Source organism: Rhinoderma darwinii (genome assembly GCF_050947455.1).
Source record: "Rhinoderma darwinii isolate aRhiDar2 chromosome 4 unlocalized genomic scaffold, aRhiDar2.hap1 SUPER_4_unloc_11, whole genome shotgun sequence".
In the NCBI taxonomy this organism is placed as follows: Eukaryota; Metazoa; Chordata; class Amphibia; order Anura; family Rhinodermatidae; genus Rhinoderma; species Rhinoderma darwinii.
The window spans coordinates 41,168-66,978 of NW_027461755.1; the positions used below are offsets into that span (position 1 = coordinate 41,168).

Here is a 25,811-nt window from a genome sequence, read left to right on the forward strand (position 1 = left end):
TAACAGCAGCAATTCTGAGAGGCACCATAGGATTTTCTGTAACATGCAACTGAAACAAAAAGAGGACACTGCCGTCCCTGGGTGGGCTTGAACCACCAACCTTCCGGTTAACAGCCGAACGCGCTAACCAATTGTGCCACAGAGACAGCCACGCCCCCCCCCCACGTTGATTAAAGTTGTAAAAAAGCCACAACATGGTAAATGGAGTATGTTTCTTAGAGGACCTTCTGAACAACACAATAAAAAGAAGAGAATGATAAAACATAACAACTGCGTGGGACTACAGCCGCCAACAAATGGACAATTGCAACACAGAGATGGCCTCCACATTAGTGTCTTAACAACAGTCAGCGGGTAATAGGCTAACCCTCTCTTTTGGAGGCATGGCAGCAGAGTGGCGCAGCGGAAGCGTGCTGGGCCCATAACCCAGAGGTCGATGGATCAAAACCATCCTCTGCTAAGTGCTCTCTTTTACTCACTCCCCCTGTTACAATTTGGCCATTATCCCGGGTCGGAATCACGTGTTTTCTCGTAAAAATAGAATAGAGACCCCCGATCCCTGACCATCTCATTTTCACCACCTTCAGACTATGCTTTTTATACACGCAACCTCCCAGTTTCTCATGCCACATGTTTTCGCCTTTGCAACAAAGTGGCACAGGCAAAGGCTTTTGGGCCCACAACCAAATGGGCCATTGGATCTAGACCATCTTTTCTACGTTGCGACTTTCTTATTTAAATCATTCTGATTTATTTTCTCTTCCCACAATTCTTCACTCTGTACACTAACGACTCACCTATACTTTTACACCACCCGGCACCCTGTAAGCTCCACGCTCCTTCTGCTTTTACGGGAGAAAGACATCCACACAAAAAAAAAAAAAAAAGCTTAAAGCTACAGGTTGAAAAGTATGTTATGATCACAATTGTGGTGAATCAGGCACCCCAACATGGAAACCAGCATGGACCCCAGCATGGACCCCAACATGGACCCCAACATGGACTGCCAGAAGGGGGATTAGCTCAAATGGTAGAGCGCTTGCTTAGCATGCGAGAGGTAATGGTATCGACGCCCGTATTCTCCAAGGTTTTGGTTTGCCAAGTTTTTCAAAGAGCGGGACAATTCTCCTCTGTTTCCCTACTCATGTAACTCATTTGCAAGCTTAGGAAGCACCCGACGACCAGCACGGCAAGCCTTCGATAGCTCAGCTGGTAGAGCGGAGGACTGTAGTAGAAAATCAGCAATCCTTAGGTCGCAGTTCAATTCCGGCTCGAAGGAACTTTTGTTAGTCTCATAGATGATGTTTCAACCTGTCGACAAATGCTCTCCCGGTGCCCTCGTCTTCTATCTATTTTCAGAGGGGTCTCTTGTTTGTGTTGGGTATTTGAAATGGGCATCCGACCGAAACTCTCAGTTGAGAGCCACAGTAGGACTTTCTGTAACTCTGACATGCAACTGAAACAAAAAGAGGGTACAATCATCCCTGGGTGGGCTTGAACCACCAACCTTTTGGTTATCAGACAAAAAAAAGTTTTCACAACCTTCAAGCTTTGCTTGAACCTCCCAGTTTCTCATGTCATGTGTTATTTTCTTTGAAACAGAGCGGCGCATGGAAAGACATTTAGGCCCACAACCAAAGGGGGCCAAAGGCAACTATGTCATCCAAATCACTGGGATTTTTTTCTCTTCTCCAAATTTTTCACACTGTACATGTTGAAATGGTCTTACAACCGGTGCCCTCCTCTTCTGGCCGAAACTTTAAGTTGAGAGGCACCATAGGATTTTCTGTAACATGCAACTGAAACAAAAAGAGGGCACTGCCGTCCCTGGGTGGGCTTGAACCACCAACCTTCCGGTTAACAGCCGAACGCGCTAACCAATTGCGCCACAGAGACAACCACGCTCCCCCACTTTGATTAAAGTCGTAAAAAAGCCACAACATGGTAAATGGAGTATGTTTCTTAGAGGACCTTCTGAACAACACAATAAAAAGAAGAGAATGATAAAACATAACAACTGCGTGGGACTACAGCCGCCAACAAATGGACAATTGCAACACAGAGATGGCCTCCACATTAGCGTCTTAACAACAGTCAGCGGGTAATAGGCTACCCCTCTCTTTAGGAGGCATGGCAGCAGAGTGGCGCAGCGGAAGCGTGCTGGGCCCATAACCCAGAGGTCGATGGATCAAAACCATCCTCTGCTAAGTGCTCTATTTTACTCACGCCCCCTGTTACAATTTGGCCATTATCCCCGGTCGGAATCACATGTTTTTCTCGTAAAAATAGAATAGAGACCCCCGATCCCTGACCATCTCATTTTCACGACCTTCAGACTATGCTTTTTATACACGCAACCTCCCAGTTTCTCATGCCACATGTTTTCGCCTTTGCAACAAAGTGGCACAGGCAAAGGCTTTTGGGCCCACAACCAAATGGGCCATTGGATCTAGACCATCTTTTCGACGTTGCGACTTTCTTATTTAAATCATTCTGATTTCTTTTCTCTTCCCACAATTATTCACTCTGTACACTAACGACTCACCTATACTTTTACACCACCCGGCACCCTGTAAGCTCCATGCTCCTTCTGCTTTTACGGGAGAAAGACATCCACAAAAAAAAAAAAAGCTTAAAGCTACAGGTTGAAATGTATGTGATGATCACAATTGTGGTGAATCAGGCACCCCAACATGGAAACCAGCATGGACCCCAACATGGACCCCAACATGGACTGCCAGAAGGGGGATTAGCTCAAATGGTAGAGCGCTCGCTTAGCATGCGAGAGGTAACGGGATCGACGCCCGTATTCTCCAAAGTTTTGGTTTGCCGAGTTTTTCAAAGAGCGGGACAATTCGCCTCTGTTTCCCTACTCATGTAACTCATTTGCAAGCTTAGGAAGCACCCGACGACCAGCTCAGCAAGCCTTCGATAGCTCAGCTGGTAGAGCGGAGGACTGTAGTAGAAAATCAGCAATCCTTAGGTCGCTGGTTCAATTCCGGCTCGAAGGAACTTTTGTTAGTCTCATAGATGATGTTTCAACCTGTCGACAAATGCTCTCCCAGTGCTCTCGTCTTCTATCTATTTTCAGAGGGGTCTCTTGTTTGTGTTGGGTATTTGAAATGGGCATCCGACCGAAACTCTCAGTTGAGAGCCACAGTAGGACTTTCTGTAACTCTGACATGCAACTGAAACAAAAAGAGGGTACAATCATCCCTGGGTGGGCTTGAACCACCAACCTTTTGGTTATCAGACAAAAAAAAGTTTTCACAACCTTCAAGCTTTGCTTGAACCTCCCAGTTTCTCATGTCATGTGTTATTTTCTTTGAAACAGAGCGGCGCATGGAAAGACATTTAGGCCCACAACCAAAGGGGGCCAAAGGCTCTGGACCATTCTTTCTACATTGCAACTATGTCATCCAAATCACTGGGATTTTTTTCTCTTCTCAAAATTTTTCACACTGTACATGTTGAAATGGTCTTACAACCGGTGCCCTCCTCTTCTGGCCGAAACTTTAAGTTGAGAGGCACCATAGGATTTTCTGTAACATGCAACTGAAACAAAAAGAGGGCACTGCCGTCCCTGGGTGGGCTTGAACCACCAACCTTCCGGCTAACAGCCGAACGCGCTAACCAATTGCGCCACAGAGACAACCACGCTCCACCAGTTTGATTAAAGTCGTAAAAAAGCCACAACATGGTAAATGGAGTATGTTTCTTAGAGGACCTTCTGAACAACACAATAAAAAGAAGAGAATGATAAAACATAACAACTGCGTGGGACTACAGCCGCCAACAAATGGACAATTGCAACACAGAGATGGCCTCCACATTAGCGTCTTAACAACAGTCAGCGGGTAATAGGCTACCCCTCTCTTTAGGAGGCATGGCAGCAGAGTGGCGCAGCGGAAGCGTGCTGGGCCCATAACCCAGAGGTCGATGCATCGAAACCATCCTCTGCTAAGTGCTCTCTTTTACTCACGCCCCCTGTTACAATTTGGCCATTATCCCCGGTCGGAATCACATGTTTTTCTCGTAAAAAAAGAATAGAGACCCACGATCCCTGACCATCTCATTTTCACGACCTTCAGACTATGCTTTTTATACACGCAACCTCCCAGTTTCTCATGCCACATGTTTTCGCCTTTGCAACAAAGTGGCACAGGCAAAGGCTTTTGGGCCCACAACCAAATGGGCCATTGGATCTAGACCATCTTTTCTACGTTGCGACTTTCTTATTTAAATCATTCTGATTTCTTTTCTCTTCCCACAATTCTTCACTCTGTACACTAACGACTCACCTATACTTTTACACCACCCGGCACCCTGTAAGCTCCACGCTCCTTCTGCTTTTACGGGAGAAAGACATCCACACTTAAAAAATAAAAAAAATAAAAAAAAAAAAGCTTAAAGCTACAGGTTGAAAAGTATGTGATGATCACAATTGTGGTGAATCAGGCACCCCAACATGGAAACCAGCATGGACCCCAACATGGACTGCCAGAAGGGGGATTAGCTCAAATGGTAGAGCGCTCGCTTAGCATGCGAGAGGTAACGGGATCGACGCCCGTATTCTCCAAAGTTTTGGTTTGCCGAGTTTTTCAAAGAGCGGGACAATTCTCCTCTGTTTCCCTACTCATGTAACTCATTTGCAAGCTTAGGAAGCACCCGACAACCAGCTCGGCAAGCCTTCGATAGCTCAGCTGGTAGAGCGGAGGACTGTAGTAGAAAATCAGCAATCCTTAGGTCGCTGGTTCAATTCCAGCTCGAAGGAACTTTTGTTAGTCTCATAGATGATGTTTCAACCTGTCGACAAATGCTCTCCCGGTGCCCTCGTCTTCTATCTATTTTCAGAGGGGTCTCTTGTTTGTGTTGGGTATTTGAAATGGGCATCCGACCGAAACTCTCAGTTGAGAGCCACAGTAGGACTTTCTGTAACTCTGACATGCAACTGAAACAAAAAAAGGGTACAATCATCCCTGGGTGGGCTTGAACCACCAACCTTTTGGTTATCAGACAAAAAAAAGCTTTCACAACCTTCAGGCTTTGCTTGAACCTCCCAGTTTCTCATGTCATGTGTCATCTTCTTTGAAACAGAGTGGCGCATGGAAAGACATTTAGACCCACAACCAAAGGGGGCCAAAGGCTCTGGACCATTCTTTCTACATTGCAACTATGTCATCCAAATCACTGGGATTTTTTTCTCTTCTCAAAATTTTTCACACTGTACATGTTGAAATGGTCTTACAACCGGTGCCCTCCTCTTCTGGCCGAAACTATAAGTTGAGAGGCACCATAGGATTTTCTGTAACATGCAACTGAAACAAAAATAGGACACTGCCATCCCTGGGTGGGCTTGAACCACCAACCTTCCGGTTAACAGCCGAACGCGCTAACCAATTGCGCCACAGAGACAACCACGCTCCCCTACTTTGATTAAAGTCGTAAAAAAGCCACAACATGGTAAATGGAGTATGTTTCTTAGAGGACCTTCTGATCAACACAATAAAAAGAAGAGAATGATAAAACATAACAACTGCGTGGAACTACAGCCGCCAACAAATGGACAATTGCAACACAGAGATGGCCTCCACATTAGCGTCTTAACAACAGTCAGCGGGTAATAGGCTACCCCTCTCTTTTGGAGGTATGGCAGCAGAGTGGCGCAGCGGAAGCGTGCTGGGCCCATAACCCAGAGGTCAATGGATCGAAACCATCCTCTGCTAAGTGCTCTCTTTTACTCACGCCCCCTGTTACAATTTGGCCATTATCCCCGGTCGGAATCACATGTTTTTCTCGTAAAAATAGAATAGAGATCCCCGATCCCTGACCATCTCATTTTCACGACCTTCAGACTATGCTTTTTATACACGCAACCTCCCAGTTTCTCATTCCACATGTTTTCGCCTTTGCAACAAAGTGGCACAGGCAAAGGCTTTTGGGCCCACAACCAAATGGGCCATTGGATCTAGACCATCTTTTCTACGTTGCGACTTTCTTATTTAAATCATTCTGATTTCTTTTCTCTTCCCACAATTCTTCACTCTGTACACTAACGACTCACCTATACTTTTACACCACCCGGCACCCTGTAAGCTCCACGCTCCTTCTGCTTTTACGGGAGAAAGACATCCACACTTAAAAAAAAAAAAAAAAAAAAAGCTTAAAGCTACAACTTGAAAAGTATGTGATGATCACAATTGTGGTGAATCAGGCACCCCAACATGGAAACCAGCATGGACCCCAACATGGACTGCCAGAAGGGGGATTAGCTCAAATGGTAGAGCGCTCGCTTAGCATGCGAGAGGTAACGGGATCGACGCCCGTATTCTCCAAAGTTTTGGTTTGCCGAGTTTTTCAAAGAGCGGGACAATTCTCCTCTGTTTCCCTACTCATGTAACTCATTTGCAAGCTTAGGAAGCACCCGACAACCAGCTCGGCAAGCCTTCGATAGCTCAGCTGGTAGAGCGGAGGACTGTAGTAGAAAATCAGCAATCCTTAGGTCGCTGGTTCAATTCCGGCTCGAAGGAACTTTTGTTAGTCTCATAGATGATGTTTCAACCTGTCGACAAATGCTCTCCCGGTGCCCTCGTCTTCTATCTATTTTCAGAGGGGTCTCTTGTTTGTGTTGGGTATTTGAAATGGGCATCCGACCGAAACTCTCAGTTGAGAGCCACAGTAGGACTTTCTGTAACTCTGACATGCAACTGAAACAAAAAGAGGGTACAATCATCCCTGGGTGGGCTTGAACCACCAACCTTTTGGTTATCAGACAAAAAAAAGTTTTCACAACCTTCAAGCTTTGCTTGAACCTCCCAGTTTCTCATGTCATGTGTCATCTTCTTTGAAACAGAGTGGCGCATGGAAAGACATTTAGGCCCACAACCAAAGAGGGCCAAAGGCTCTGGACCATTCTTTCTACATTGCAACTATGTCATCTAAATCACTGGGATTTTTTTCTCTTCTCAAAATTTTTCACACTGTACATGTTGAAATGGTCTTACAACCGGTGCCCTCCTCTTCTGGCCGAAACTATAAGTTGAGAGGCACCATAGGATTTTCTGTAACATGCAACTGAAACAAAAATAGGACACTGCCATCCCTGGGTGGGCTTGAACCACTAACCTTCCGGTTAACAGCCGAACGCGCTAACCAATTGCGCCACAGAGACAACCACGCTCCCCTACTTTGATTAAAGTCGTAAAAAAGCCACAACATGGTAAATGGAGTATGTTTCTTAGAGGACCTTCTGATCAACACAATAAAAAGAAGAGAATGATAAAACATAACAACTGCGTGGAACTACAGCCGCCAACAAATGGACAATTGCAACACAGAGATGGCCTCCACATTAGCGTCTTAACAACAGTCAGCGGGTAATAGGCTACCCCTCTCTTTAGGAGGCATGGCAGCAGAGTGGCGCAGCGGAAGCGTGCTGGGCCCATAACCCAGAGGTCGATGGATCGAAACCATCCTCTGCTAAGTGCTCTATTTTACTCACGCCCCCTGTTACAATTTGGCCATTATCCCCGGTCGGAATCACATGTTTTTCTCGTAAAAAAAGAATAGAGACCCACGATCCCTGACCATCTCATTTTCACGACCTTCAGACTATGCTTTTTATACACGCAACCTCCCAGTTTCTCATGCCACATGTTTTCGCCTTTGCAACAAAGTGGCACAGGCAAAGGCTTTTGGGCCCACAACCAAATGGGCCATTGGATCTAGACCATCTTTTCTACGTTGCGACTTTCTTATTTAAATCATTCTGATTTCTTTTCTCTTCCCACAATTCTTCACTCTGTACACTAACGACTCACCTATACTTTTACACCACCCGGCACCCTGTAAGCTCCACGCTCCATCTGCTTTTACGGGAGAAAGACATCCACACTTAAAAAATAAAAAAAAAAAAAAAAAAAAAGCTTAAAGCTACAGGTTGAAAAGTATGTGATGATCACAATTGTGGTGAATCAGGCACCCCAACATGGACTGCCAGAAGGGGGATTAGCTCAAATGGTAGAGCGCTCGCTTAGCATGCGAGAGGTAACGGGATCGACGCCCGTATTCTCCAAAGTTTTGGTTTGCCGAGTTTTTCAAAGAGCGGGACAATTCTCCTCTGTTTCCCTACTCATGTAACTCATTTGCAAGCTTAGGAAGCACCCGACAACCAGCTCGGCAAGCCTTCGATAGCTCAGCTGGTAGAGCGGAGGACTGTAGTAGAAAATCAGCAATCCTTAGGTCGCTGGTTCAATTCCAGCTCGAAGGAACTTTTGTTAGTCTCATAGATGATGTTTCAACCTGTCGACAAATGCTCTCCCGGTGCCCTCGTCTTCTATCTATTTTCAGAGGGGTCTCTTGTTTGTGTTGGGTATTTGAAATGGGCATCCGACCGAAACTCTCAGTTGAGAGCCACAGTAGGACTTTCTGTAACTCTGACATGCAACTGAAACAAAAAAAGGGTACAATCATCCCTGGGTGGGCTTGAACCACCAACCTTTTGGTTATCAGACAAAAAAAAGCTTTCACAACCTTCAGGCTTTGCTTGAACCTCCCAGTTTCTCATGTCATGTGTCATCTTCTTTGAAACAGAGTGGCGCATGGAAAGACATTTAGACCCACAACCAAAGGGGGCCAAAGGCTCTGGACCATTCTTTCTACATTGCAACTATGTCATCCAAATCACTGGGATTTTTTTCTCTTCTCAAAATTTTTCACACTGTACATGTTGAAATGGTCTTACAACCGGTGCCCTCCTCTTCTGGCCGAAACTATAAGTTGAGAGGCACCATAGGATTTTCTGTAACATGCAACTGAAACAAAAATAGGACACTGCCATCCCTGGGTGGGCTTGAACCACCAACCTTCCGGTTAACAGCCGAACGCGCTAACCAATTGCGCCACAGAGACAACCACGCTCCCCTACTTTGATTAAAGTCGTAAAAAAGCCACAACATGGTAAATGGAGTATGTTTCTTAGAGGACCTTCTGATCAACACAATAAAAAGAAGAGAATGATAAAACATAACAACTGCGTGGAACTACAGCCGCCAACAAATGGACAATTGCAACACAGAGATGGCCTCCACATTAGCGTCTTAACAACAGTCAGCGGGTAATAGGCTACCCCTCTCTTTTGGAGGTATGGCAGCAGAGTGGCGCAGCGGAAGCGTGCTGGACCCATAACCCAGAGGTCAATGGATCGAAACCATCCTCTGCTAAGTGCTCTCTTTTACTCACGCCCCCTGTTACAATTTGGCCATTATCCCCGGTCGGAATCACATGTTTTTCTCGTAAAAATAGAATAGAGATCCCCGATCCCTGACCATCTCATTTTCACGACCTTCAGACTATGCTTTTTATACACGCAACCTCCCAGTTTCTCATGCCACATGTTTTCGCCTTTGCAACAAAGTGGCACAGGCAAAGGCTTTTGGGCCCACAACCAAATGGGCCATTGGATCTAGACCATCTTTTCTACGTTGCGACTTTCTTATTTAAATCATTCTGATTTATTTTCTCTTCCCACAATTCTTCACTCTGTACACTAACGACTCACCTATACTTTTACACCACCCGGCACCCTGTAAGCTCCACGCTCCTTCTGCTTTTACGGGAGAAAGACATCCACACTTAAAAAAAAAAAAAAAAAAAAAGCTTAAAGCTACAGGTTGAAAAGTATGTGATGATCACAATTGTGGTGAATCAGGCACCCCAACATGGAAACCAGCATGGACCCCAACATGGACTGCCAGAAGGGGGATTAGCTCAAATGGTACAGCGCTCGCTTAGCATGCGAGAGGTAACGGGATCGACGCCCGTATTCTCCAAAGTTTTGGTTTGCCGAGTTTTTCAAAGAGCGGGACAATTCTCCTCTGTTTCTCTACTCATGTAACTCATTTGCAAGCTTAGGAAGCACCCGACAACCAGCTCAGGAAGCCTTCGATAGCTCAGCTGGTAGAGCGGAGGACTGTAGTAGAAAATCAGCAATCCTTAGGTCGCTGGTTCAATTCCGGCTCGAAGGAACTTTTGTTAGTCTCATAGATGATGTTTCAACCTGTCGACAAATGCTCTCCCGGTGCCCTCGTCTTCTATCTATTTTCAGAGGGGTCTCTTGTTTGTGTTGGGTATTTGAAATGGGCATCCGACCGAAACTCTCAGTTGAGAGCCACAGTAGGACTTTCTGTAACTCCGACATACAACTGAAACAAAAAGAGGGTACAATCATCCCTGGGTGGGCTTGAACCACCAACCTTTTGGTTATCAGACAAAAAAAAGTTTTCACAACCTTCAAGCTTTGCTTGAACCTCCCAGTTTCTCATGTCATGTGTCATCTTCTTTGAAACAGAGTGGCGCATGGAAAGACATTTAGGCCCACAACCAAAGAGGGCCAAAGGCTCTGGACCATTCTTTCTACATTGCAACTATGTCATCCAAATCACTGGGATTTTTTTCTCTTCTCAAAATTTTTCACACTGTACATGTTGAAATGGTCTTACAACCGGTGCCCTCCTCTTCTGGCCGAAACTTTAAGTTGAGAGGCACCATAGGATTTTCTGTAACATGCAACTGAAACAAAAAGAGGACACTGCCGTCCCTGGGTGGGCTTGAACCACCAACCTTCCGGTTAACAGCCGAACACGCTAACCAATTGCGCCACAGAGACAACCACGCTCCCCCACTTTGATTAAAGTCGTAAAAAAGCCACAACATGGTAAATGGAGTATGTTTCTTAGAGGACCTTCTGATCAACACAATAAAAAGAAGAGAATGATAAAACATAACTGCGTGGAACTACAGCCGCCAACAAATGGACAATTGCAACACAGAGATGGCCTCCACATTAGCGTCTTAACAACAGTCAGCGGGTAATAGGCTACCCCTCTCTTTTGGAGGTATGGCAGCAGAGTGGCGCAGCGGAAGCGTGCTGGGCCCATAACCCAGAGGTCGATGGATCGAAACCATCCTCTGCTAAGTGCTCTCTTTTACTCACGCCCCCTGTTACAATTTGGCCATTATCCCCGGTCGGAATCACATGTTTTTCTCGTAAAAATAGAATAGAGATCCCCGATCCCTGACCATCTCATTTTCACGACCTTCAGACTATGCTTTTTATACACGCAACCTCCCAGTTTCTCATTCCACATGTTTTCGCCTTTGCAACAAAGTGGCACAGGCAAAGGCTTTTGGGCCCACAACCAAATGGGCCATTGGATCTAGACCATCTTTTCTACGTTGCGACTTTCTTATTTAAATCATTCTGATTTCTTTTCTCTTCCCACAATTCTTCACTCTGTACACTAACGACTCACCTATACTTTTACACCACCCGGCACCCTGTAAGCTCCACGCTCCTTCTGCTTTTACGGGAGAAAGACATCCACACTTAAAAAAAAAAAAAAAAAAAAAAAAAGCTTAAAGCTACAGGTTGAAAAGTATGTGATGATCACAATTGTGGTGAATCAGGCACCCCAACATGGAAACCAGCATGGACCCCAACATGGACTGCCAGAAGGGGGATTAGCTCAAATGGTAGAGCGCTCGCTTAGCATGCGAGAGGTAACGGGATCGACGCCCGTATTCTCCAAAGTTTTGGTTTGCCGAGTTTTTCAAAGAGCGGGACAATTCTCCTCTGTTTCCCTACTCATGTAACTAATTTGCAAGCTTAGGAAGCACCCGACAACCAGCTCGTCAAGCCTTCGATAGCTCAGCTGGTAGAGCGGAGGACTGTAGTAGAAAATCAGCAATCCTTAGGTCGCTGGTTCAATTCCGGCTCGAAGGAACTTTTGTTAGTCTCATAGATGATGTTTCAACCTGTCGACAAATGCTCTCCCGGTGCCCTCGTCTTCTATCTATTTTCAGAGGGGTCTCTTGTTTGTGTTGGGTATTTGAAATGGGCATCCGACCGAAACTCTCAGTTGAGAGCCACAGTAGGACTTTCTGTAACTCTGACATGCAACTGAAACAAAAAGAGGGTACAATCATCCCTGGGTGGGCTTGAACCACCAACCTTTTGGTTATCAGACAAAAAAAAGTTTTCACAACCTTCAAGCTTTGCTTGAACCTCCCAGTTTCTCATGTCATGTGTCATCTTCTTTGAAACAGAGTGGCGCATGGAAAGACATTTAGGCCCACAACCAAAGAGGGCCAAAGGCTCTGGACCATTCTTTCTACATTGCAACTATGTCATCCAAATCACTGGGATTTTTTTCTCTTCTCAAAATTTTTCACACTGTACATGTTGAAATGGTCTTACAACCGGTGCCCTCCTCTTCTGGCCGAAACTTTAAGTTGAGAGGCACCAGAGGATTTTCTGTAACATGCAACTGAAACAAAAAGAGGACACTGCCGTCCCTGGGTGGGCTTGAACCACCAACCTTCCGGTTAACAGCCGAACGCGCTAACCAATTGCGCCACAGAGACAACCACGCTCCCCCGCTTTGATTAAAGTCGTAAAAAAGCCACAACATGGTAAATGGAGTATGTTTCTTAGAGGACCTTCTGATCAACACAATAAAAAGAAGAGAATGATAAAACATGACAACTGCGTGGAACTACAGCCGCCAACAAATGGACAATTGCAACACAGAGATGGCCTCCACATTAGCGTCTTAACAACAGTCAGCGGGTAATAGGCTACCCCTCTCTTTCGGAGGTATGGCAGCAGAGTGGCGCAGCGGAAGCGTGCTGGGCCCATAACCCAGAGGTCGATGGATCGAAACCATCCTCTGCTAAGTGCTCTCTTTTACTCACGCCCCCTGTTACAATTTGCCCATTATCCCCGGTCGGAATCACATGTTTTTCTCGTAAAAATAGAATAGAGATCCCCGATCCCTGACCATCTCATTTTCACGACCTTCAGACTATGCTTTTTATACACGCAACCTCCCAGTTTCTCATTCCACATGTTTTCGCCTTTGCAACAAAGTGGCACAGGCAAAGGCTTTTGGGCCCACAACCAAATGGGCCATTGGATCTAGACCATCTTTTCTACGTTGCGACTTTCTTATTTAAATCATTCTGATTTCTTTTCTCTTCCCACAATTCTTCACTCTGTACACTAACGACTCACCTATACTTTTACACCACCCGGCACCCTGTAAGCTCCACGCTCCTTCTGCTTTTACGGGAGAAAGACATCCACACTTAAAAAAAAAAAAAAAAAAAAAAAGCTTAAAGCTACAGGTTGAAAAGTATGTGATGATCACAATTGTGGTGAATCAGGCACCCCAACATGGAAACCAGCATGGACCCCAACATGGACTGCCAGAAGGGGGATTAGCTCAAATGGTAGAGCGCTCGCTTAGCATGCGAGAGGTAACGGGATCGACGCCCGTATTCTCCAAAGTTTTGGTTTGCCGAGTTTTTCAAAGAGCGGGACAATTCTCCTCTGTTTCCCTACTCATGTAACTCATTTGCAAGCTTAGGAAGCACCCGACAACCAGCTTGGCAAGCCTTCGATAGCACAGCTGGTAGAGCGGAGGACTGTAGTAGAAAATTAGCAATCCTTAGGTCGCTGGTTCAATTCCAGCTCGAAGGAACTTTTGTTAGTCTCATAGATGATGTTTCAACCTGTCGACAAATGCTCTCCCGGTGCCCTCGTCTTCTATCTATTTTCAGAGGGGTCTCTTGTTTGTGTTGGGTATTTGAAATGTGCATCCGACCGAAACTCTCAGTTGAAAGCCACAGTAGGACTTTCTGTAACTCTGACATGCAACTGAAACAAAAAGAGGGTACAATCATCCCTGGGTGGGCTTGAACCACCAACCTTTTGGTTATCAGACAAAAAAAAGTTTTCACAACCTTCAAGCTTTGCTTGAACCTCCCAGTTTCTCATGTCATGTGTCATCTTCTTTGAAACAGAGTGGCGCATGGAAAGACATTTAGGCCCACAACCAAAGAGGGCCAAAGGCTCTGGACCATTCTTTCTACATTGCAACTATGTCATCCAAATCACTGGGATTTTTTTCTCTTCTCAAAATTTTTCACACTGTACATGTTGAAATGGTCTTACAACCGGTGCCCTCCTCTTCTGGCCGAAACTTTAAGTTGAGAGGCACCAGAGGATTTTCTGTAACATGCAACTGAAACAAAAAGAGGACACTGCCGTCCCTGGGTGGGCTTGAACCACCAACCTTCCGGTTAACAGCCGAACGCGCTAACCAATTGCGCCACAGAGACAACCACGCTCCCCCACTTTGATTAAAGTCGTAAAAAAGCCACAACATGGTAAATGGAGTATGTTTCTTAGAGGACCTTCTGATCAACACAATAAAAAGAAGAGAATGATAAAACATAACAACTGCGTGGAACTACAGCCGCCAACAAATGGACAATTGCAACACAGAGATGGCCTCCACATTAGCGTCTTAACAACAGTCAGCGGGTAATAGGCTACCCCTCTCTTTTGGAGGTATGGCAGCAGAGTGGCGCAGCAGAAGCGTGCTGGGCCCATAACCCAGAGGTCGATGGATCGAAACCATCCTCTGCTAAGTGCTCTCTATTACTCACGCCCCCTGTTACAATTTGGCCATTTTCCCCGGTCGGAATCACATGTTTTTCTCGTAAAAATAGAATAGAGACCCCCGATCCCTGACCATCTCATTTTCACGACCTTCAGACTATGCTTTTTATACACGCAATCTCCCAGTTTCTCATGCCACATGTTTTCGCCTTTGCAACAAAGTGGCACAGGCAAAGGCTTTTGGGCCCACAACCAAATGGGCCATTGGATCTAGACCATCTTTTCTACGTTGCGACTTTCTTATTTAAATCATTCTGATTTCTTTTCTCTTCCCACAATTCTTCACTCTGTACACTAACGACTCACCTATACTTTTACACCACCCGGCACCCTGTAAGCTCCACGCTCCTTATGCTTTTACGGGAGAAAGACATCCACACTTAAAAAAAAAAAAAAAAAAAAAAGCTTAAAGCTACAGGTTGAAAAGTATGTGATGATCACAATTGTGGTGAATCAGGCACCCCAACATGGAAACCAGCATGGACCCCAACATGGACTGCCAGAAGGGGGATTAGCTCAAATGGTAGAGCGCTCGCTTAGCATGCGAGAGGTAACGGATCGACGCCCGTATTCTCCAAAGTTTTGGTTTGCCGAGTTTTTCAAAGAGCGGGACAATTCTCCTCTGTTTCCCTACTCATGTAACTCATTTGCAAGCTTAGGAAGCACCCGACAACCAGCTCGGCAAGCCTTCGATAGCTCAGCTGGTAGAGCGGAGGACTGTAGTAGAAAATCAGCAATCCTTAGGTCGCTGGTTCAATTCCGGCTCGAAGGAACTTTTGTTAGTCTCATAGATCATGTTTCAACCTGTCGACAAATGCTCTCCCGGTGCCCTCGTCTTCTATCTATTTTCAGAGGGGTCTCTTGTTTGTGTTGGGTATTTGAAATGGGCATCCGACCGAAACTCTCAGTTGAGAGCCACAGTAGGACTTTCTGTAACTCTGACATGCAACTGAAACAAAAAGAGGGTACAATCATCCCTGGGTGGGCTTGAACCACCAACCTTTTGGTTATCAGACAAAAAAAAGTTTTCACAACCTTCAAGCTTTGCTTGAACCTCCCAGTTTCTCATGTCATGTGTCATCTTCTTTGAAACAGAGTGGCGCATGGAAAGACATTTAGGCCCACAACCAAAGAGGGCCAAAGGCTCTGGACCATTCTTTCTACATTGCAACTATGTCATCCAAATCACTGGGATTTTTTTCTCTTCTCAAAATTTTTCACACTGTACATGTTGAAATGGTCTTACAACCGGTGCCCTCCTCTTCTGGCCGAAACTTTAAGTTGAGAGGCACCAGAGGATTTTCTGTAACATGCAACTGAAACAAAAAGAGGACACTGCCGTCCCTGAACCACCAACCTTCCGGTTAACAGCCGAACGCGCTAACCAATTGCGCCACAGAGACAACCACACTCCCCCACTTTGATTAAAGTCGTAAAAAAGCCACAACATGGTAAATGGAGTATGTTTCTTAGAGGACCTTCTGATCAACACAATAAAAAGAAGAGAATGATAAAACATAACAACTGCGTGGAACTACAGCCGCCAACAAATGGACAATTGCAACACAGAGATGGCCTCCACATTAGCGTCTTAACAACAGTCAGCGGGTAATAGGCTACCCCTCTCTTTTGGAGGTACGGCAGCAGAGTGGCGCAGCGGAAGCGTGCTGGGCCCATAACCCAGAGGTCGATGGATCGAAACCATCCTCTGCTAAGTGCTCTCTTTTACTCACGCCCCCTGTTACAATTTGGCCATTATCCCCGGTCGGAATCACATGTTTTTCTCGTAAAAATAGAATAGAGACCCCCGATCCCTGACCATCTCATTTTCACGACCTTCAGACTATGCTTTTTATACACGCAACCTCCCAGTTTCTCATGCCACATGTTTTCGCCTTTGCAACAAAGTGGCACAGGCAAAGGCTTTTGGGCCCACAACCAAATGGGCCATTGGATCTAGACCATCTTTTCTACGTTGCGACTTTCTTATTTAAATCATTCTGATTTCTTTTCTCTTCCCACAATTCTTCACTCTGTACACTAACGACTCACCTATACTTTTACACCACCCGGCACCCTGTAAGCTCCACGCTCCTTCTGCTTTTACGGGAGAAAGACATCCACACTTAAAAAAAAAAAAAAAAAAAGCTTAAAGCTACAGGTTGAAAAGTATGTGATGATCACAATTGTGGTGAATCAGGCACCCCAACATGGAGACCAGCATGGACCCCAACATGGACTGCCAGAAGGGGGATTAGCTCAAATGGTAGAGCGCTCGCTTAGCATGCGAGAGGTAACGGGATCGACGCCCGTATTCTCCAAAGTTTTGGTTTGCCGAGTTTTTCAAAGAGCGGGACAATTCTCCTCTGTTTCCCTACTCATGTAACTCATTTGCAAGCTTAGGAAGCACCCGACAACCAGCTCGGCAAGCCTTCGATAGCTCAGCTGGTAGAGCGGAGGACTGTAGTAGAAAATCAGCAATCCTTAGGTCGCTGGTTCAATTCCGGCTCGAAGGAACTTTTGTTAGTCTCATAGATGATGTTTCAACCTGTCGACAAATGCTCTCCCGGTGCCCTCGTCTTCTATCTATTTTCAGAGGGGTCTCTTGTTTGTGTTGGGTATTTGAAATGGGCATCCGACCGAAACTCTCAGTTGAGAGCCACAGTAGGACTTTCTGTAACTCTGACATGCAACTGAAACAAAAAGAGGGTACAATCATCCCTGGGTGGGCTTGAACCACCAACCTTTTGGTTATCAGACAAAAAAAAGTTTTCACAACCTTCAAGCTTTGCTTGAACCTCCCAGTTTCTCATGTCATGTGTCATCTTCTTTGAAACAGAGTGGCGCATGGAAAGACATTTAGGCCCACAACCAAAGAGGGCCAAAGGCTCTGGACCATTCTTTCTACATTGCAACTATGTCATCCAAATCACTGGGATTTTTTTCTCTTCTCAAAATTTTTCACACTGTACATGTTGAAATGGTCTTACAACCGGTGCCCTCCTCTTCTGGCCGAAACTTTAAGTTGAGAGGCACCAGAGGATTTTCTGTAACATGCAACTGAAACAAAAAGAGGACACTGCCGTCCCTGGGTGGGCTTGAACCACCAACCTTCCGGTTAACAGCCGAACGCGCTAACCAATTGCGCCACAGAGACAACCACGCTCCCCCACTTTGATTAAAGTCGTAAAAAAGCCACAACATGGTAAATGGAGTATGTTTCTTAGAGGACCTTCTGATCAACACAATAAAAAGAAGAGAATGATAAAACATAACAACTGCGTGGAACTACAGCCGCCATTAAATGGACAATTGCAACACAGAGATGGCCTCCACATTAGCGTCTTAACAACAGTCAGCGGGTAATAGGCTACCCCTCTCTTTTGGAGGTACGGCAGCAGAGTGGCGTAGCGGGAGCGTGCTGGGCCCATAACCCAGAGGTCGATGGATCGAAACCATCCTCTGCTAAGTGCTCTCTTTTACTCACGCCCCCTGTTACAATTTGGCCATTATCCCCGGTCGGAATCACATGTTTTTCTCGTAAAAATAGAATAGAGACCCCCGATCCCTGACCATCTCATTTTCACGACCTTCAGACTATGCTTTTTATACACGCAACCTCCCAGTTTCTCATGCCACATGTTTTCGCCTTTGCAACAAAGTGGCACAGGCAAAGGCTTTTGGGCCCACAACCAAATGGGCCATTGGATCTAGACCATCTTTTCTACGTTGCGACTTTCTTATTTAAATCATTCTGATTTCTTTTCTCTTCCCACAATTCTTCACTCTGTACACTAACGACTCACCTATACTTTTACACCACCCGACACCCTGTAAGCTCCACGCTCCTTCTGCTTTTACGGGAGAAAGACATCCACACTTAAAAAAAAAAAAAAAAAAAGCTTAAAGCTACAGGTTGAAAAGTATGTGATGATCACAATTGTGGTGAATCAGGCACCCCAACATGGAGACCAGCATGGACCCCAACATGGACTGCCAGAAGGGGGATTAGCTCAAATGGTAGAGCGCTCGCTTAGCATGCGAGAGGTAACGGGATCGACGCCCGTATTCTCCAAAGTTTTGGTTTGCCGAGTTTTTCAAAGAGCGGGACAATTCTCCTCTGTTTCCCTACTCATGTAACTCATTTGCAAGCTTAGGAAGCACCCGACAACCAGCTCGGCAAGCCTTCGATAGCTCAGCTGGTAGAGCGGAGGACTGTAGTAGAAAATCAGCAATCCTTAGGTCGCTGGTTCAATTCCGGCTCGAAGGAACTTTTGTTAGTCTCATAGATGATGTTTCAACCTGTCGACAAATGCTCTCCCGGTGCCCTCGTCTTCTATCTATTTTCAGAGGGGTCTCTTGTTTGTGTTGGGTATTTGAAATGGGCATCCGACCGAAACTCTCAGTTGAGAGCCACAGTAGGACTTTCTGTAACTCTGACATGCAACTGAAACAAAAAGAGGGTACAATCATCCCTGGGTGGGCTTGAACCACCAACCTTTTGGTTATCAGACAAAAAAAAGTTTTCACAACCTTCAAGCTTTGCTTGAACCTCCCAGTTTCTCATGTCATGTGTCATCTTCTTTGAAACAGAGTGGCGCATGGAAAGACATTTAGGCCCACAACCAAAGAGGGCCAAAGGCTCTGGACCATTCTTTCTACATTGCAACTATGTCATCCAAATCACTGGGATTTTTTTCTCTTCTCAAAATTTTTCACACTGTACATGTTGAAATGGTCTTACAACCGGTGCCCTCCTCTTCTGGCCGAAACTTTAAGTTGAGAGGCACCAGAGGATTTTCTGTAACATGCAACTGAAACAAAAAGAGGACACTGCCGTCCCTGGGTGGGCTTGAACCACCAACCTTCCGGTTAACAGCCGAACGCGCTAACCAATTGCGCCACAGAGACAACCACACTCCCCCACTTTGATTAAAGTCGTAAAAAAGCCACAACATGGTAAATGGAGTATGTTTCTTAGAGGACCTTCTGATCAACACAATAAAAAGAAGAGAATGATAAAACATAACAACTGCGTGGAACTACAGCCGCCAACAAATGGACAATTGCAACACAGAGATGGCCTCCACATTAGCGTCTTAACAACAGTCAGCGGGTAATAGGCTACCCCTCTCTTTTGGAGGTACGGCAGCAGAGTGGCGCAGCGGAAGCGTGCTGGGCCCATAACCCAGAGGTCGATGGATCGAAACCATCCTCTGCTAAGTGCTCTCTTTTACTCACGCCCCCTGTTACAATTTGGCCATTATCCCCGGTCGGAATCACATGTTTTTCTCGTAAAAATAGAATAGAGACCCCCGATCCCTGACCATCTCATTTTCACGACCTTCAGACTATGCTTTTTATACACGCAACCTCCCAGTTTCTCATGCCACATGTTTTCGCCTTTGCAACAAAGTGGCACAGGCAAAGGCTTTTGGGCCCACAACCAAATGGGCCATTGGATCTAGACCATCTTTTCTACGTTGCGACTTTCTTATTTAAATCATTCTGATTTCTTTTCTCTTCCCACAATTCTTCACTCTGTACACTAACGACTCACCTATACTTTTACACCACCCGGCACCCTGTAAGCTCCACGCTCCTTCTGCTTTTACGGGAGAAAGACATCCACACTTAAAAAAAAAAAAAAAAAAAGCTTAAAGCTACAGGTTGAAAAGTATGTGATGATCACAATTGTGGTGAATCAGGCACCCCAACATGGAGACCAGCATGGACCCCAACATGGACTGCCAGAAGGGGGATTAGCTCAAATGGTAGAGCGCTCGCTTAGCATGCGAGAGGTAACGGGATCGACGCCCGTATTCTCCAAAGTTTTGGTTTGCCGAGTTTTTCAAAGAGCGGGACAATTCTCCTCTGTTTCCCTACTCATGTAACTCATTTGCAAGCTTAGGAAGCACCCGACAACCAGCTCGGCAAGCCTTCGATAGCTCAGCTGGTAGAGCGGAGGACTGTAGTAGAAAATCAGCAATCCTTAGGTCGCTGGTTCAATTCCGGCTCGAAGGAACTTTTGTTAGTCTCATAGATGATGTTTCAACCTGTCGACAAATGCTCTCCCGGTGCCCTCGTCTTCTATCTATTTTCAGAGGGGTCTCTTGTTTGTGTTGGGTATTTGAAATGGGCATCCGACCGAAACTCTCAGTTGAGAGCCACAGTAGGACTTTCTGTAACTCTGACATGCAACTGAAACAAAAAGAGGGTACAATCATCCCTGGGTGGGCTTGAACCACCAACCTTTTGGTTATCAGACAAAAAAAAGTTTTCACAACCTTCAAGCTTTGCTTGAACCTCCCAGTTTCTCATGTCATGTGTCATCTTCTTTGAAACAGAGTGGCGCATGGAAAGACATTTAGGCCCACAACCAAAGAGGGCCAAAGGCTCTGGACCATTCTTTCTACATTGCAACTATGTCATCCAAATCACTGGGATTTTTTTCTCTTCTCAAAATTTTTCACACTGTACATGTTGAAATGGTCTTACAACCGGTGCCCTCCTCTTCTGGCCGAAACTTTAAGTTGAGAGGCACCAGAGGATTTTCTGTAACATGCAACTGAAACAAAAAGAGGACACTGCCGTCCCTGGGTGGGCTTGAACCACCAACCTTCCGGTTAACAGCCGAACGCGCTAACCAATTGCGCCACAGAGACAACCACGCTCCCCCACTTTGATTAAAGTCGTAAAAAAGCCACAACATGGTAAATGGAGTATGTTTCTTAGAGGACCTTCTGATCAACACAATAAAAAGAAGAGAATGATAAAACATAACAACTGCGTGGAACTACAGCCGCCAACAAATGGACAATTGCAACACAGAGATGGCCTCCACATTAGCGTCTTAACAACAGTCAGCGGGTAATAGGCTACCCCTCTCTTTTGGAGGTACGGCAGCAGAGTGGCGTAGCGGGAGCGTGCTGGGCCCATAACCCAGAGGTCGATGGATCGAAACCATCCTCTGCTAAGTGCTCTCTTTTACTCACGCCCCCTGTTACAATTTGGCCATTATCCCCGGTCGGAATCACATGTTTTTCTCGTAAAAATAGAATAGAGACCCCCGATCCCTGACCATCTCATTTTCACGACCTTCAGACTATGCTTTTTATACACGCAACCTCCCAGTTTCTCATGCCACATGTTTTCGCCTTTGCAACAAAGTGGCACAGGCAAAGGCTTTTGGGCCCACAACCAAATGGGCCATTGGATCTAGACCATCTTTTCTACGTTGCGACTTTCTTATTTAAATCATTCTGATTTCTTTTCTCTTCCCACAATTCTTCACTCTGTACACTAACGACTCACCTATACTTTTACACCACCCGACACCCTGTAAGCTCCACGCTCCTTCTGCTTTTACGGGAGAAAGACATCCACACTTAAAAAAAAAAAAAAAAAAAGCTTAAAGCTACAGGTTGAAAAGTATGTGATGATCACAATTGTGGTGAATCAGGCACCCCAACATGGAGACCAGCATGGACCCCAACATGGACTGCCAGAAGGGGGATTAGCTCAAATGGTAGAGCGCTCGCTTAGCATGCGAGAGGTAACGGGATCGACGCCCGTATTCTCCAAAGTTTTGGTTTGCCGAGTTTTTCAAAGAGCGGGACAATTCTCCTCTGTTTCCCTACTCATGTAACTCATTTGCAAGCTTAGGAAGCACCCGACAACCAGCTCGGCAAGCCTTCGATAGCTCAGCTGGTAAAGCGGAGGACTGTAGTAGAAAATCAGCAATCCTTAGGTCGCTGGTTCAATTCCGGCTCGAAGGAACTTTTGTTAGTCTCATAGATGATGTTTCAACCTGTCGACAAATGCTCTCCCGGTGCCCTCGTCTTCTATCTATTTTCAGAGGGGTCTCTTGTTTGTGTTGGGTATTTGAAATGGGCATCCGACCGAAACTCTCAGTTGAGAGCCACAGTAGGACTTTCTGTAACTCTGACATGCAACTGAAACAAAGAGAGGGTACAATCATCGCTGGGTGGGCTTGAACCACCAACCTTTTGGTTATCAGACAAAAAAAAGTTTTCACAACCTTCAAGCTTTGCTTGAACCTCCCAGTTTCTCATGTCATGTGTCATCTTCTTTGAAACAGAGTGGCGCATGGAAAGACATTTAGGCCCACAACCAAAGAGGGCCAAAGGCTCTGGACCATTCTTTCTACATTGCAACTATGTCATCCAAATCACTGGGATTTTTTTCTCTTCTCAAAATTTTTCACACTGTACATGTTGAAATGGTCTTACAACCGGTGCCCTCCTCTTCTGGCCGAAACTTTAAGTTGAGAGGCACCAGAGGATTTTCTGTAACATGCAACTGAAACAAAAAGAGGACACTGCCATCCCTGGGAGGGCTTGAACCACCAACCTTCCGGTTAACAGCCGAACGCGCTAACCAATTGCGCCACAGAGACAACCACGCTCCCCCACTTTGATTAAAGTCGTAAAAAAGCCACAACATGGTAAATGGAGTATGTTTCTTAGAGGACCTTCTGATCAACACAATAAAAAGAAGAGAATGATAAAACATAACAACTGCGTGGAACTACAGCCGCCAACAAATGGACAATTGCAACACAGAGATGGCCTCCACATTAGCGTCTTAACAACAGTCAGCGGGTAATAGGCTACCCCTCTCTTTTGGAGGTACGGCAGCAGAGTGGCGCAGCAGAAGCGTGCTGGGCCCATAACCCAGAGGTCGATGGATCGAAACCATCCTCTGCTAAGTGCTCTCTTTTACTCACGCCCCCTGTTACAATTTGGCCATTATCCCCGGTCGGAATCACATGTTTTTCTCGTAAAAATAGAATAGAGACCCCCGATCCCTGACCATCTCATTTTCACGACCTTCAGACTATGCTTTTTATACACGCAACCTCCCAGTTTCTCATGCCACATGTTTTCGCCTTTGCAACAAAGTGGCACAGGCAAAGGCTTTTGGGCCCACAACCAAATGGGCCATTGGATCTAGACCATCTTTTCTACGTTGCGACTTTCTTATTTAAATCATTCTGATTTCTTTTCTCTTCCCACAATTCTTCACTCTGTACACTAACGACTCACCTATACTTTTACACCACCCGGCACCCTGTAAGCTCCACGCTCCTTCTGCTTTTACGGGAGAAAGACATCCACACTTAAAAAAAAAAAAAAAAAAAAAAAAAAAAGCTTAAAGCTACAGGTTGAAAAGTATGTGATGATCACAATTGTGGTGAATCAGGCACCCCAACATGGAGACCAGCATGGACCCCAACATGGACTGCCAGAAGGGGGATTAGCTCAAATGGTAGAGCGCTCGCTTAGCATGCGAGAGGTAACGGGATCGACGCCCGTATTCTCCAAAGTTTTGGTTTGCCGAGTTTTTCAAAGAGCGGGACAATTCTCCTCTGTTTCCCTACTCATGTAACTCATTTGCAAGCTTAGGAAGCACCCGACAACCAGCTCGGCAAGCCTTCGATAGCTCAGCTGGTAGAGCGGAGGACTGTAGTAGAAAAACAGCAATCCTTAGGTCGCTGGTTCAATTCCGGCTCGAAGGAACTTTTGTTAGTCTCATAGATGATGTTTCAACCTGTCGACAAATGCTCTCCCGGTGCCCTCGTCTTCTATCTATTTTCAGAGGGGTCTCTTGTTTGTGTTGGGTATTTGAAATGGGCATCCGACCGAAACTCTCAGTTGAGAGCCACAGTAGGACTTTCTGTAACTCTGACATGCAACTGAAACAAAAAGAGGGTACAATCATCCCTGGGTGGGCTTGAACCACCAACCTTTTGGTTATCAGACAAAAAAAAGTTTTCACAACCTTCAAGCTTTGCTTGAACCTCCCAGTTTCTCATGTCATGTGTCATCTTCTTTGAAACAGAGTGGCGCATGGAAAGACATTTAGGCCCACAACCAAAGAGGGCCAAAGGCTCTGGACCATTCTTTCTACATTGCAACTATGTCATCCAAATCACTGGGATTTTTTTCTCTTCTCAAAATTTTTCACACTGTACATGTTGAAATGGTCTTACAACCGGTGCCCTCCTCTTCTGGCCGAAACTTTAAGTTGAGAGGCACCAGAGGATTTTCTGTAACATGCAACTGAAACAAAAAGAGGACACTGCCGTCCCTGGGTGGGCTTGAACCACCAACCTTCCGGTTAACAGCCGAACGCGCTAACCAATTGCGCCACAGAGACAACCACGCTCCCCCACTTTGATTAAAGTCGTAAAAAAGCCACAACATGGTAAATGGAGTATGTTTCTTAGAGGACCTTCTGATCAACACAATAAAAAGAAGAGAATGATAAAACATAACAACTGCGTGGAACTACAGCCGCCAACAAATGGACAATTGCAACACAGAGATGGCCTCCACATTAGCGTCTTAACAACAGTCAGCGGGTAATAGGCTACCCCTCTCTTTTGGAGGTATGGCAGCAGAGTGGCGCAGCGGAAGCGTGCTGGGCCCATAACCCAGAGGTCGATGGATCGAAACCATCCTCTGCTAAGTGCTCTCTTTTACTCACGCCCCCTGTTACAATTTGGCCATTATCCCCGGTCGGAATCACATGTTTTTCTCGTAAAAATAGAATAGAGACCCCCGATCCCTGACCATCTCATTTTCACGACCTTCAGACTATGCTTTTTATACACGCAACCTCCCAGTTTCTCATGACACATGTTTTCGCCTTTGCAACAAAGTGGCACAGGCAAAGGCTTTTGGGCCCACAACCAAATGGGCCATTGGATCTAGACCATCTTTTCTACGTTGCGACTTTCTTATTTAAATCATTCTGATTTCTTTTCTCTTCCCACAATTCTTCACTCTGTACACTAACGACTCACCTATACTTTTACACCACCCGGCACCCTGTAAGCTCCACGCTCCTTCTGCTTTTACGGGAGAAAGACATCCACACTTAAAAAAAAAAAAAAAAAAAAGCTTAAAGCTACAGGTTGAAAAGTATGTGATGAGCACAATTGTGGTGAATCAGGCACCCCAACATGGAGACCAGCATGGACCCCAACATGGACTGCCAGAAGGGGGATTAGCTCAAATGGTAGAGCGCTCGCTTAGCATGCGAGAGGTAACGGGATCGACGCCCGTATTCTCCAAAGTTTTGGTTTGCCGAGTTTTTCAAAGAGCGGGACAATTCTCCTCTGTTTCCCTACTCATGTAACTCATTTGCAAGCTTAGGAAGCACCCGACAACCAGCTCGGCAAGCCTTCGATAGCTCAGCTGGTAGAGCGGAGGACTGTAGTAGAAAATCAGCAATCCTTAGGTCGCTGGTTCAATTCCGG

At 45.7% G+C, this 25,811-nt stretch overlaps 7 non-coding genes across 7 annotated transcripts; all 7 read right to left on the reverse strand.

Annotated features, from left to right (window-relative positions):
- Positions 1-1,822: 1,822 nt before the first annotated feature.
- Positions 1,823-1,896, reverse strand: TRNAN-GUU (transfer RNA asparagine (anticodon GUU)). The gene has a single exon. It is a non-coding gene; the product is annotated as a tRNA-Asn (tRNA).
- A 10,453-nt stretch (positions 1,897-12,349) lies between these two features.
- Positions 12,350-12,423, reverse strand: TRNAN-GUU (transfer RNA asparagine (anticodon GUU)). Its single transcript has one exon. It is a non-coding gene; the product is annotated as a tRNA-Asn (tRNA).
- A 1,684-nt stretch (positions 12,424-14,107) lies between these two features.
- On the reverse strand, positions 14,108-14,181 carry TRNAN-GUU (transfer RNA asparagine (anticodon GUU)). The gene has a single exon. It is a non-coding gene; the product is annotated as a tRNA-Asn (tRNA).
- A 3,426-nt stretch (positions 14,182-17,607) lies between these two features.
- TRNAN-GUU (transfer RNA asparagine (anticodon GUU)) lies at positions 17,608-17,681 on the reverse strand. The gene has a single exon. It is a non-coding gene; the product is annotated as a tRNA-Asn (tRNA).
- Positions 17,682-19,361: 1,680 nt separating this feature from the next.
- TRNAN-GUU (transfer RNA asparagine (anticodon GUU)) lies at positions 19,362-19,435 on the reverse strand. The gene has a single exon. It is a non-coding gene; the product is annotated as a tRNA-Asn (tRNA).
- Positions 19,436-21,115: 1,680 nt separating this feature from the next.
- Positions 21,116-21,189, reverse strand: TRNAN-GUU (transfer RNA asparagine (anticodon GUU)). The gene has a single exon. It is a non-coding gene; the product is annotated as a tRNA-Asn (tRNA).
- Positions 21,190-24,632: 3,443 nt separating this feature from the next.
- On the reverse strand, positions 24,633-24,706 carry TRNAN-GUU (transfer RNA asparagine (anticodon GUU)). Its single transcript has one exon. It is a non-coding gene; the product is annotated as a tRNA-Asn (tRNA).
- Between the last annotated feature and the right edge of the window lie 1,105 nt (positions 24,707-25,811).